General features: G+C 50.5%; 1 protein-coding gene across 1 annotated transcript in view; it reads right to left on the reverse strand.

The window, feature by feature from the left end:
* LOC101090552 (synaptotagmin-15) overlaps nt 1-11,026 on the reverse strand; it is a 42,267-nt gene that overhangs the window by 20,698 nt on the left and 10,543 nt on the right. The window lies entirely within an intron of this gene.

An 11,026-nucleotide genomic window follows, 5' to 3' on the forward strand; every position in this document is an offset into this window, starting at 1 on the left:
GGCGGGGCGGGGGGGGAGTGGGTGGTGCACAGCGCGTGCCAGCCACCGCTATGGTGATTATCTGACTCAGGGTGGCGTCGCCTGGATCCCCTGGACACCCGCAGCCCCTCTTACTGAAATGCTTATTATCAGACCGCGGGGGCAGTGCCAGTCGGGACTAGTGAAGGCAGCCAGAGCCTTGACCGGAGGCTCCGGTCCTCTGCCAGCTTCCACCCAGCGTGCCTCCCATTGGAGGACGCGCACCCTCTTGGCGTCCCATGGAGTGTCCCTGCGGGGTGCTCTGGTGGGAGCATCTGAGACCTTGAGGGGGCGTCTGGAGATGGGGACCGAGATGAATATGTGTGTGTTGGTGAGGTGGGGGTGGGGGGAGGGTCGGTCTTGTTTTACAGCCTTGAAGGTTTTGACCAAAGACCCCCTCTGGACCCTGCTCCAGCCTGGCATCTGTGCCCATCCCGGTAGGGAGGAGGCTGACTAGACAAGACGGACAGCCCACCAGGCTGTCAGTGTGCAGTTTCACCCTGCCCAAGCACTGCTTGACCCGAGGCGAGGCGGGATGGTGAGGTGAGCCTGGGTCCCCCTCATCTCACAGGGGCAGGGGGAAGAGTGGCTCTTTTCTTTCCGGGGTCTGGTGAGAAGGTGGATCCCTGCATCTGTGTCCAGTAGGGCATGCCTCTCCACTCCACCCGGGAAGCCTGCTGGGAGTCTGCTGGAACCTGGTGGAGGCAGGGCATTTTCCTCCACCAGCCTGCCCCCTCCTGCATACCATTTTGGCTGGAGTGTCTGGAGACCTGGGACTCTGACCTTTGCTTCTGCTGGGCTGATGATATCTCAGGAAATGGAGTCTGCATCTGCCTCAAAACCTCCTCATCTTTGCCCTCACCTCTGAGTTGAATGTCTGTTAGTTTCCTGTTGCTGCTGTAACAGATGACCACAAATGTAGTGGCTAAAAACACAAATGTAGTCTCTTACAGTCTGAAGTCAGAAGACTGAAATGGGTCTGCAGGGCTGTATTCCTTCTGGAGGCTGGAGGCAAATCCACTTCTCATCCTTTCTCAGCTTCTAGAGGCTGCCTATATGTGGCTGCTTCCTTTATCTTCAAAGCCAGCAGCAGCATTTTCTAACCTCTCTGAATCCAAGTCATGTTCACACCAACTTTCCTGCCTCCATCTTTTTTTTTTTAACGTTTATTTATTTTTGAGACAGAGAGAGACAGAGCATGAATGGGGGAGGGTCAGAGAGAGGGAGACACAGAATCTGAAGCAGGCTCCAGGCTCTGAGCCATCAGCCCAGAGCCCAAAGCGGGGCTCGAACCCACGGACTGCGAGACCATGACCTGAGCTGAAGTCGGACGCTTAACCGACTGAGCCACCCAGGCACCTCCCTGCCTCCATCTTATAAGGACCTTTGTGATTTTGTGGGGTCCACCCTGATAATCCAGGATAATTATCCCATCTCAAGATCTTTACCTTAATTGCCTCTGCAAAGTCCCCTTTGCCATGGAAGATAACCCATTCCCAGCTTTCAAGAATGAGGACATGGACATCATTGGAGCCAGAGTGTCCACGGAGCCCTCTGGGAAGGGATGGTTTACATTCTCTCTCCCCCTGCTGCTTAAAGCTCTCAGTGGGCCCGAAGGCTAGGACCAGGCAGCTAGCAAAGCCCACATACCCCCTTGCGTGGTAACTTTCCAGTTGCCATGAGCCTCTTCCTAGCTGCTTCGCCTGGCCTGGTTACCCCTGACAGGGCATGGCACCCATCCACAGGCAACCACCTCCATGATTGGCCCCAACCTGTGTGAGTGGGTACTTCTGGAAAAGCGAATGCATTGTGGCCACTCTGGCCAGGTCCGGAGCTGCCCATCCTCCCCCCAGCCCCATGCTGTGCTTTGCCAAGGCCTCCTGGCTTCCTATCTGTTTCCTTCCCTCACCACCTACCTCCAAGCCTTGGCTCGCCCCTGCCAGCTCTTCTTCCTCAGTCTGTCTCCATCAACACCAAAACCTTCTCCCAGGTCTCTGCCGTCTCTGACCTGGAGCACTGCACCAGCTTCCTCTCTGCTCTACAGACTCATCCCTAAACCCTCTCCTCAGCTTATGTCTTCCAGGCTCCCCTCCCTGGTCTCACCCACCTGGATGCCTCCCCACTGCCATCCCTCTGCAGTGCTCAGAGCCTGTGATGATTACCCCACCCCACTCTCCCCAGCAGACCAGGACCTCATGAAGGCAGGGAGCCATGCCTTATTCAGCTCAGCATCCCAATATCTGCCTCCAGGGCCAAGCTGTGCTGAATGGTGGATGAAAGGCTTGCACCCTCAGGATGAGCTGCCTTCTGGTTTCTGCCAGTGTTATCCGTGCATCGCACACACCCTGGGCCCACACTTCAGGGCCCACCAGGATCTCTTTCCCTTGCCCTGGAGACCAGCTGCTGAGTCCTGCACTCACGTTGCTAGCTCGGCCTGCAAGCACCTTATGTGTGCACCCAGCCCTCCGAATTTTGAGTCTTTGTTCCTCCACAGGAAGATGAGAGCAAGTGTCAGGGGAGAAGCTCACCTTTTTGCTGCTTCTTATGTTTTGGGCATCACAATGCAGGCTCAGCATACATGACCCGTTGAGGCCTCCATTGTGTCAGCCCTACAGAGCTGGGACCACTGCTTCAGATGAGGAAACCACATCAAAGAGGTTCCGTGGACTACCCAGTAAGTGGTAGGCTAGACTCAGCTCCTGGACCCCCTCATTCCTTTCCCCCCACTGGCCAGCTGAGGCGCCCAAGCAAGGCCCCAGGAAACTACTTCCTGTGGAGATGACTGTGAACTTAGGCCAAAAGCCACAGGCACCATGGCCAGTATCCCCTCTCTCCACTGGCCCACAGGGGCTCTGAGCCCTGCTGGCCTGGAGCCTGCTCACATAACAATGGCCTCCAGATCTAGCTGCAGCCGTGGCCCTGCTTCCTGTTTTCAGATCTTTCTCCTCCCTAGGTCTCTGGGAGCTGGGAAATCTGGAAACAGTGGCAGACAAGGTTTCTCTTTGCCGTGGCCAAAAGGAAGCCATATTTCAATTGGTGAAAGCATTCCCAAGGAGGGTTGCAGGAAGTCCAAGTGTTTAAAGGCCTGCAAATGCCTGCAGGTGATTAATAATTCAGTGCAATGGATGATTCAAGAGAAAGGCCACTTTCAATTAACCTTAAGAATCGGCCCGTCTGAGGAAGTGTCATCTCTTGTCACCTAGGAACAGAGAGAGAGACCAGAGCAGGATAAAGGCCACTCTGAGAAGCATGTGGAAGACTGTGTTTCTCACAGTTATGTAAATTCCACCCTGGTCAGCCCAGATCTCTCTCTGTGAGGTGTGGAAGTGTTCTCCCCACACCAGCATCATAGATTTTCTCTGGTTCCACTACATTGGCCTTACTTTCCTATTTTTGAGGAGATTGGAGGAAATAACTTTCCATATCGGGTCATAAGCTCCCGCCTTGTCCCCCACCCCACCATGCTTGTTTCAAATATGTCCCGTCCTGTGGACAACCACTCGGAGTCCTAGAATGGGGCCCAGAACCCCTGGCTCACTCCTGCCTCCTGGGAGTTTTCTCGGCTGCCCTGCGCGGTTCTCCCTCCTTGCTGCCCCTGCTTGGCAGCTTTTCTCTCTACTGGCAACAATAGCCTGCCTTTTCTTCTCAGGAACTACCCTCTCCCCTCTTTGCTCACATGGTAGCTGAGGGAAGACGGTCTCTTCCCTTTGCCCACATCACCGGCTCACCCTTGTTCCGGGGCCTTGCACATGACCCAGGCCAGGCCACCCAGTGTGCTTCATTCCCTGGTGCAATGAGATGTTTCACTCTGGAATTTTTGTGGAATCAGCATTTGTGCACACTTCCTTCTTCGCAGGCCCCGTGGAGCTGGAGGAGCTAAGTCCGGGGTGGTTGGGAACACTTGTGTGGAGGAGGGTGTGTGAGACCAGAGTCAGCACAGGAGCACAGAGTAGGGTGGGAGGTTTCATGATGCTGTCTGACCCCTGGTCCTGGAACCCTGGCGGCCATCTCTCCCCAGATGGTTCAATAAATTAAATTAAAAAAAATTTTTTTTCTTAAGCCCGTATGAGGTGATTTCTGCCACTTGCAATTAAGAGTCGTAATTAATCGTTAACGGAGGCAGGCCACGAATGGGTGGGCAAGGTCCGTGAGGCTCATTCCCATCTCAGTCAGGTGGAAAGTGAGACTCGGGGGTGATGAGTTGCCTGAGGCCACCGAGCTAGGAAGTGACTGGCCAGTCTTGACACCAGCTGCTCTGTCTCCTGACCACCAGCATTGCCCCTCAGACGATGCAGAAGGCAGGGATGGAGGCAAGACTTGTCATTTCTGAATTGTCACCTCTGGCCCTGCCCCTGTCCCAAGGATTGTTGGCCTCTCCGGGGCGGGGTCTAATCAGTCAGGGCTGTTGTGGCCAACAGCAGTGAATTTATTCCTCAGCCCCCCGTGCCCACCCCCACCTCCTCCAGCTTTGTTGCTAACACCAGAACCCACACTCTGTCAGGGCAGCAACACAGTGGGGCCCGGGGATGAATCTGAATGGTCTGGGCCATATTCACCGTGCTCTCGGCCCCCTTTGCTGGGTTCTGACTCGATTAGCCATCGTTGCAGCTACGGGTGGCCCCGTGGCAGTGTTCTAGCCAATGAGACACGTGAGGACATCTTTCAGGGGGCTGTTGGGAAATACTTTAAACAATTTTTTTATTTTGATGTGTCAAGGTGTTAAGTTGATGTTTTGGCGAAGATACGAAGAAGTTTGCTGTCAACTCCAAAGAGGGGTGATAAGAGATGCAGGTTTTCGAAGGTGGCTGAGAACCAGCCACCCAGCTGTCCCACTGGGGGAAAGACAAGCTGAGCGAGTGGAGGGGAGAGACAGGACTTTGGCAAAGGTTGGAGCTGAGAAGGGGACCCCCAGCACGGGGGACGGGGTGGGTAGACATATCCCCCGCAAGCCCAGAGAACGTGTACCTGAACAGGACCACTCTGAGAGCTTGGTTTGCGTCCCCAGAAATTTGGGATTCCTCTGAAGCTTCCTCTCCCACTGCAGTGATGGGTTCGGGGAGACACAGGCACAGGGACTGACCAGGGCCAATGAGTGGCAACATCAGTGTTCCTACAGTGTTGGGCCAGAGGCTCTTCCCGAGGGCCTTGAGTCTTGCCAGGGAGTCTGTCTGAAAGAAAAGAGCCTGACCGGCGGCTGATGCACACAGGCATTTGTGGCTTTTGGCTTGAGGTGGTGCAGGCAGAGTGACAGGTGCGTTGCTGCTGTATTGGGAGGCAGGTGCCCTCCCTCTGATGGGAGGGGGAGGGCGGGTCAAAGACTTGTTGACCTTAGGGGTCAGATCAGCCACTCATGGTGGGAGTGTGGGCCTGGGGAATTGCCATCAGCCTGACCCAGGTACTTGTCAGGATGGGGAATGTGTGGCACGTTCCCCATGACTAGAGGTGAGCCATGTGATCGAAAGAGCCACTGTGCCGTTGTCTCAGACCTTGCCCCAATGCCTGCCCGGAGCTGATGGGACCACAGCAGAGGGGAGGAGGAGGTGAGCTTTCTAGGGGCTGAAGAGGGAGCAGGTGGCTTCGGATTCATATACTGGGATCAGGGACTACAGCTGGAGCTGGAGGTGGGGATGGCGGGGTGGGGAGTGGCAGTGGCAGGGGACGGTCTGTAAGAGACTTTTGAAAGTGCCCATGATGGCAGTAAGCCTCTTTGAGATCCAGAAAGCATAAAGCCATCTTATGGGACCATTGAGAAAAACTTTCCATATTTCTTCCCTTTCCTCTCTCCACGTGCTCTGACCTTAGGAGTCCGTGTAGGCAAGGTGCGGGAGGAGGGAAGGTGCTGACCATGCCGCTGTGTCAGAGACCAGGGGCTTGTCTGAAACTGGCCTTTGCTGTGGGAGGGAGGAAGACTTAACTCTAACTCAAGTTGTCAGGTATGATGACTATCCGGGCTGGGCCTTCTGAGGACTGGGTCCAGACTGTTGAGGGACAGAATGAGGGGGGGAGGGGTAACCTCTGTTGGACGTTGCTCCGTTCCAGGTGTGACCTCCGTGTGGAGTTTAGGTCTCTCCTATATCCTCCCCCTCCCCTCCTCCCTTCTCGCAGAGAGATCATGTGATCATGGTCAAGGCCATTTTATTTGGCTTCAGTGCTTGCAATTGAGCTTTCACTATGACAAGGAAATCAATTAAAAGTGCTGAGCCTGTGGGGAAGGCTGCTCCTTGGCGACCTTGTGTGGCAGATTAAATTTTTGGTCCCAGGGTGCCTGGGTAGCTCAGTCAGTTAAGCGTCCGACTCCTGATTTCGGCTCAGGTCCTGATCTCACGGTTCATGAGATTGAGCCCTATGTGGGGCTCCGCGCTGACAGCTTGGAGCCTGCTTGGGATTCTGTCTCTCCCTCTCTCTTTCTCTGCCCCTCCCCCAATCTCTCTTTCTCAAAATAAATAAACTTAAAAAAAAGTAAATTGTTGGTCGCAGGCCCTCTCTTCCTGGTTACTAGTGTTGTACTTCCCCATCCCTGCAACATGGTGGGGAAGCATACTTCCCTACCACTTGACTTTGAGCTTAGCCATGGGACGAGCTTGGGCCGACAGAATGTTAGCAGAGATGATGCAAGGCTGGAAATGCCTTGTCCTCTTGAGCTTCTGGCACTGTGGTAAGGAGAGCATGCCCCAGGTAGCCGCTGGCTGCAGGCCGGTGAAAGATCTGTGGGGCGGATCCAAACCCAAGTGGGAGCCTGGAATCAGTGGGCCCACCCTACACCAGCTGACCCCAGCCAACCCCACAGACATGGGCGGGAGATACAAACGCTCATGGATGATTGCCATAGAGATTCTGTAAGCGGCAAAAGTTGACTGAAACACACTCTTTTTGTTTACTAGAGTGAAACCAGAGTGATGAGCTGAGCAGGGCTCACTTCTGGAGGGCTATACTCTATCTCCTCTTCCACAGTTCTTGAAGTTGGGGCCCTGGGGTGGATGGGCTTGCCACTTCTCCTTACTGGCTGACTTTGGTCTTCTCTGGATCAGCTTTCATTGTCGAGGGAGTGATAAAGTGCTGAGGCCTGGGTGGTGGTAGTGGGCTTAGGGGAGAGAGAGAAGAGGGCTTGGGGAGGACATCTGGGGTTGTTGTAGCACAGCATCCTTTGTCCTTCTGGTAGAATGGTACCCCAGTGTGTTCTGGGAGAGCACCTTTCTCCTGTCAGTGCCAGTGGCTCAGGTGTGGTTGACTCATCCCTCTGCCTTGATTCCTCTGAAGCTCCCTCCCCTGCTGTAGTAATGGGTCCAGGGAGACACAGACACAGGGACTGACCAGGGGCAGTTTTCCTGACAATGCTGGGCCAGAGGCCTCCCAGAGGGCCTTGCATGGGCCTTGCACCAGGGAACCTTGCATGAGAAAAGAGCCTGACTCCATATGAATGAAAGTAGCCGTAGGTGATACTCAAGTCTGGGCCCAAATCATGGAAGGCTTTGTATGACACAGAAATAATTTTGAACTTAATTCTGTAGATAGAAGTAAGCCTAATAAGACTTTCTTGAGATCAATGTAATATTTATTATGTACTTTCTGTGAGCCAAGGCAGATAGGACTAACAAATAAATATAAAAGCAGTTACCACTGCAAATTATAATAGCCTCAGAAAATTAGTTGTGGTACCAAGGGATGCTGTCTTAAATTTCTGTACCAATATGGCAGGCAAGTCTTTCATAGATCTGAGCACAACCGAACAGAATACCATGACTTATTACAGTGGTTGGCAAGCTTTTACATGTAAGGAGTCAGATAATGTATATTTTAAGCTTTGAGAGCCACAAGTTATCTTAGTTGCCACTCTTATCATTCTAGTGCAAGACAACCATAGTCGATACGTAAATGAGTAGGTGTGGTTTGTGTCAATAAAATTTTATTAACCAAAAAAAAAAAAAAAAAAAAAAAAAAAGAACAGAATCAGCATCAGCTAAGGGCAGTTGGTGCCCAGGGAAGAAAGGGAATTACTGGGTCTTAGTAACAGATGAATCAGGCTGTGTCTGAAGCCAGAGCATGACCAGACTTTTCCCCTAGGTGAGTCAACATATTCACATTTGTACTTAAGCAGGTTTGAGTAGATATCTATCATTCATAATCAAAAGTCTCAAATGATACAAGAGTGCCACTTGCTTTGAGTTCTCTGTTGCCCACATTTGTAACTCAGTGCTTACCTTGGACTTATTTTTTGGATATATACCTCTCTTAGAGGTGTGTATGTGTGTGTTTACAGTTGGACATGGTAGAAAAAATAATTTATATAACTAGATATTGAGCCCCTGACAAAAATACCATCCCTTTAAAATAATCTACATCAAGTACTTTACTTAGATTATTTTATTCATTCATTCTTCACAACCACCCTCTATAGTAGACATTTTTTTCTCAGTTAAGAATTCTTTTGGCTACAGCTTACATAAAACCTGACCTAATGTGACTTAAACAATAAGGAGATTTATTATCATACTTAACTCTAAGATGCTTTTGATTGTAAAATGTACCACTATTGTATCACTTTCCTTGCATTAGAAAAAAATGATGTCAAACTATGAAGCAATTCTTGGGGCGCATGGGTGGCTCAGTTAGTTAAGCTTCTGACGTCGGCTCAAATCATGCTCTCACGGTTCGTGGGTCTGAGTCCCGCGTCGGGCTCTGTGCTGACAGCTCAGAGCCTGGAGCCTGCTTCGGATTCTGTGTCTCCCTCTCTCTCTGCCCCTCCCCTGCTCTCACTCTATCTCTCTCTCTCTCTCAAAAATAAACATTAAAAAAAGAAACTATGAAGCAATACCTTACTATCAAATCAGCTGTAAGATGTGACTTGATTTCAGAGGTGTTAAATGTAAAAGAGAATGTGAGTCTTAGGACTGGTGAAATGTAGTATTAACAAGAAATTTGTAGTTAGATGGCTTCAGATTTGGTTGGGCAGCTGAAGGTTATCATCCAAGACCCAGGCTCCTTGTGTCTTTCCGCTCTGCCATCTCAACATGTACACCTTAAAGTTGCAAGATAGTTACCACAGTACAAACTTGGTGTCCTCTAGCACCAAGTTCAAAGGCAGAAAAGAAGGAAAGGAACATTGGGTGGGAATAGTGCTGCTTTCCTCACTCACTTCTCTCCTTTCATAAGAAAGCTCCCGGCACGTTGACTCTTATACATCATTGGCTAGACCCACACATAGCCAAGCTGGTTTCAAGGGGGTCAAGAAAGTGGGCATCTGATCTTTTCAGGCTTACAGTGGGAGGTAAGTAAGGGAAATGCCTATGTCACAGGATTTTTATTCCCATTTTACAGATGAGGAAAGTAAGGCTCAAAGAGCCTAGTTATATGTTCTTAGTTATCCATTCAAGGACACATAACTGGAAATTGGCTGGCCCTAGAATTGAAGCCTTCACTGACTGATCCAAAGCCCATGTTCTTTCCACTGCACCGTGAACCATCTGAATGTTAAAGACTGAACACACAGTCTTTAACTGAACAAAACTGAAACGTTGAGAAATTTCAAACACAGAAAGGGTAAAGAGTAAGGAATGCAGATCCCATACAACCCTGCTATCAGTGGATCAAAGAGATATGGGTTTATTGTTCTTATGTAACAAGCAGCCCACAGACTAGCAGCCCGGGACAAGGCAGCTGCTCAGAGATTTCATCAAGATTCCAGGCTCCCCCATCCCCTTCCTTCACCTTCCTTATCATGTGGCTTCTGTCCTTATGTTCACAGCATGGCCGCCGCATCTCAGAGGCATCATGGCATCTTTCTTTCCCAGTGGTTCCCTTTTACATCTCATTGGTCAGAATGAGGTCACATGGCTATCTCTAGTTACAAGGGAGTCTGGAAAGGTACAGTTAGCTGGGCACACTGTCACCCTGGACAAAACTGTGACTCTTTTAGGAAGGAGGAAGAGAGAGAAACTGGGTAGTGGTTATCATTAGTGCAGTGTGTATCTGATTTTCTTCTTTTCATGCAGGTGGTACAAAGTCCCCCTTGGGCTTAGACATGGATGTGTGATTAACTTTGGCCAATGAAATATGAGCAGAAGTGACATGTATCACTCTCTAATGGAAGCTTTAAGAGTTCATGCTCGATTCAACCTAATCTCAGACTATGTGATAGGGTGGGCTGACTTCTTAACTCCAGAGTTCAACTTGATCTGGAACTGGTCAGTCAGAGAGCCTCACATTTCTTAGGCTACAGTGATGGGTTAAGAGCTGGGTGGTGACTCACATTAGTTTACTGTAACTCAAACCTAGAATTTTGGGGGAACTGTAGGGAGGGATAACAACAATAATAGCAATACAATAACTTGGCATCGTTCTCAACTCTTTAAATTCTTTTCCATAGACTTATAGGTGTGAGGATATAATCCAGGAGCTGCTGAGAGCCAAATATGTATGGGAAGTCTGGCTAAAAGAGATGGTGAGGTGCCAGATTCTGATGACATCCCTTATACCTAGATCCAGCCAAACTCACTGCCTTGGACTCTTGACTTACAAGAGCCCAAGCAATGTTCTTTGGGTGGTTCAGCCAATTTGAGTTGGGTTCCTGCTTCTCAAAGTCAAAAGAGTACTGGCTAATACAATATTTCTGTGTAGACATGCAAGACACATCAGTAGTGGTACCTGCCATGCCCATAGCCCTAGCAGGGAGGACAACCAATAGGTGGACGTGTTTTAGACCATGTGACCTTTGGGTGGGAGGAGGCCCCTGACCTAGGTGCTGAATCCATCAGCTGGCCAGGACTTGTGTGTTCCTTTGGCATGAAAGATGACCTATGTCTATCAGCTTTCTCTTGTTTGAGCTGGGAGTTGGGGGAAATAGCAGGAGTGAGGCAGCTAGCAGGATGAGTGAGAAGGATGCATTAAGAGATGCCACCAGGAGGAGCTGGGGCCTTGGTGATTCAAGGTATTCAAGCAACAGAAATTCTGCATCAGTAGAGGGCACTAGTTGGCAGAGAGCACAGAGCAGAGGAAAGTCAGGAGGAAGATG

This window comes from Felis catus, chromosome D2, assembly GCF_018350175.1.
Source record: "Felis catus isolate Fca126 chromosome D2, F.catus_Fca126_mat1.0, whole genome shotgun sequence".
NCBI lineage: Eukaryota > Metazoa > Chordata > Mammalia > Carnivora > Felidae > Felis > Felis catus.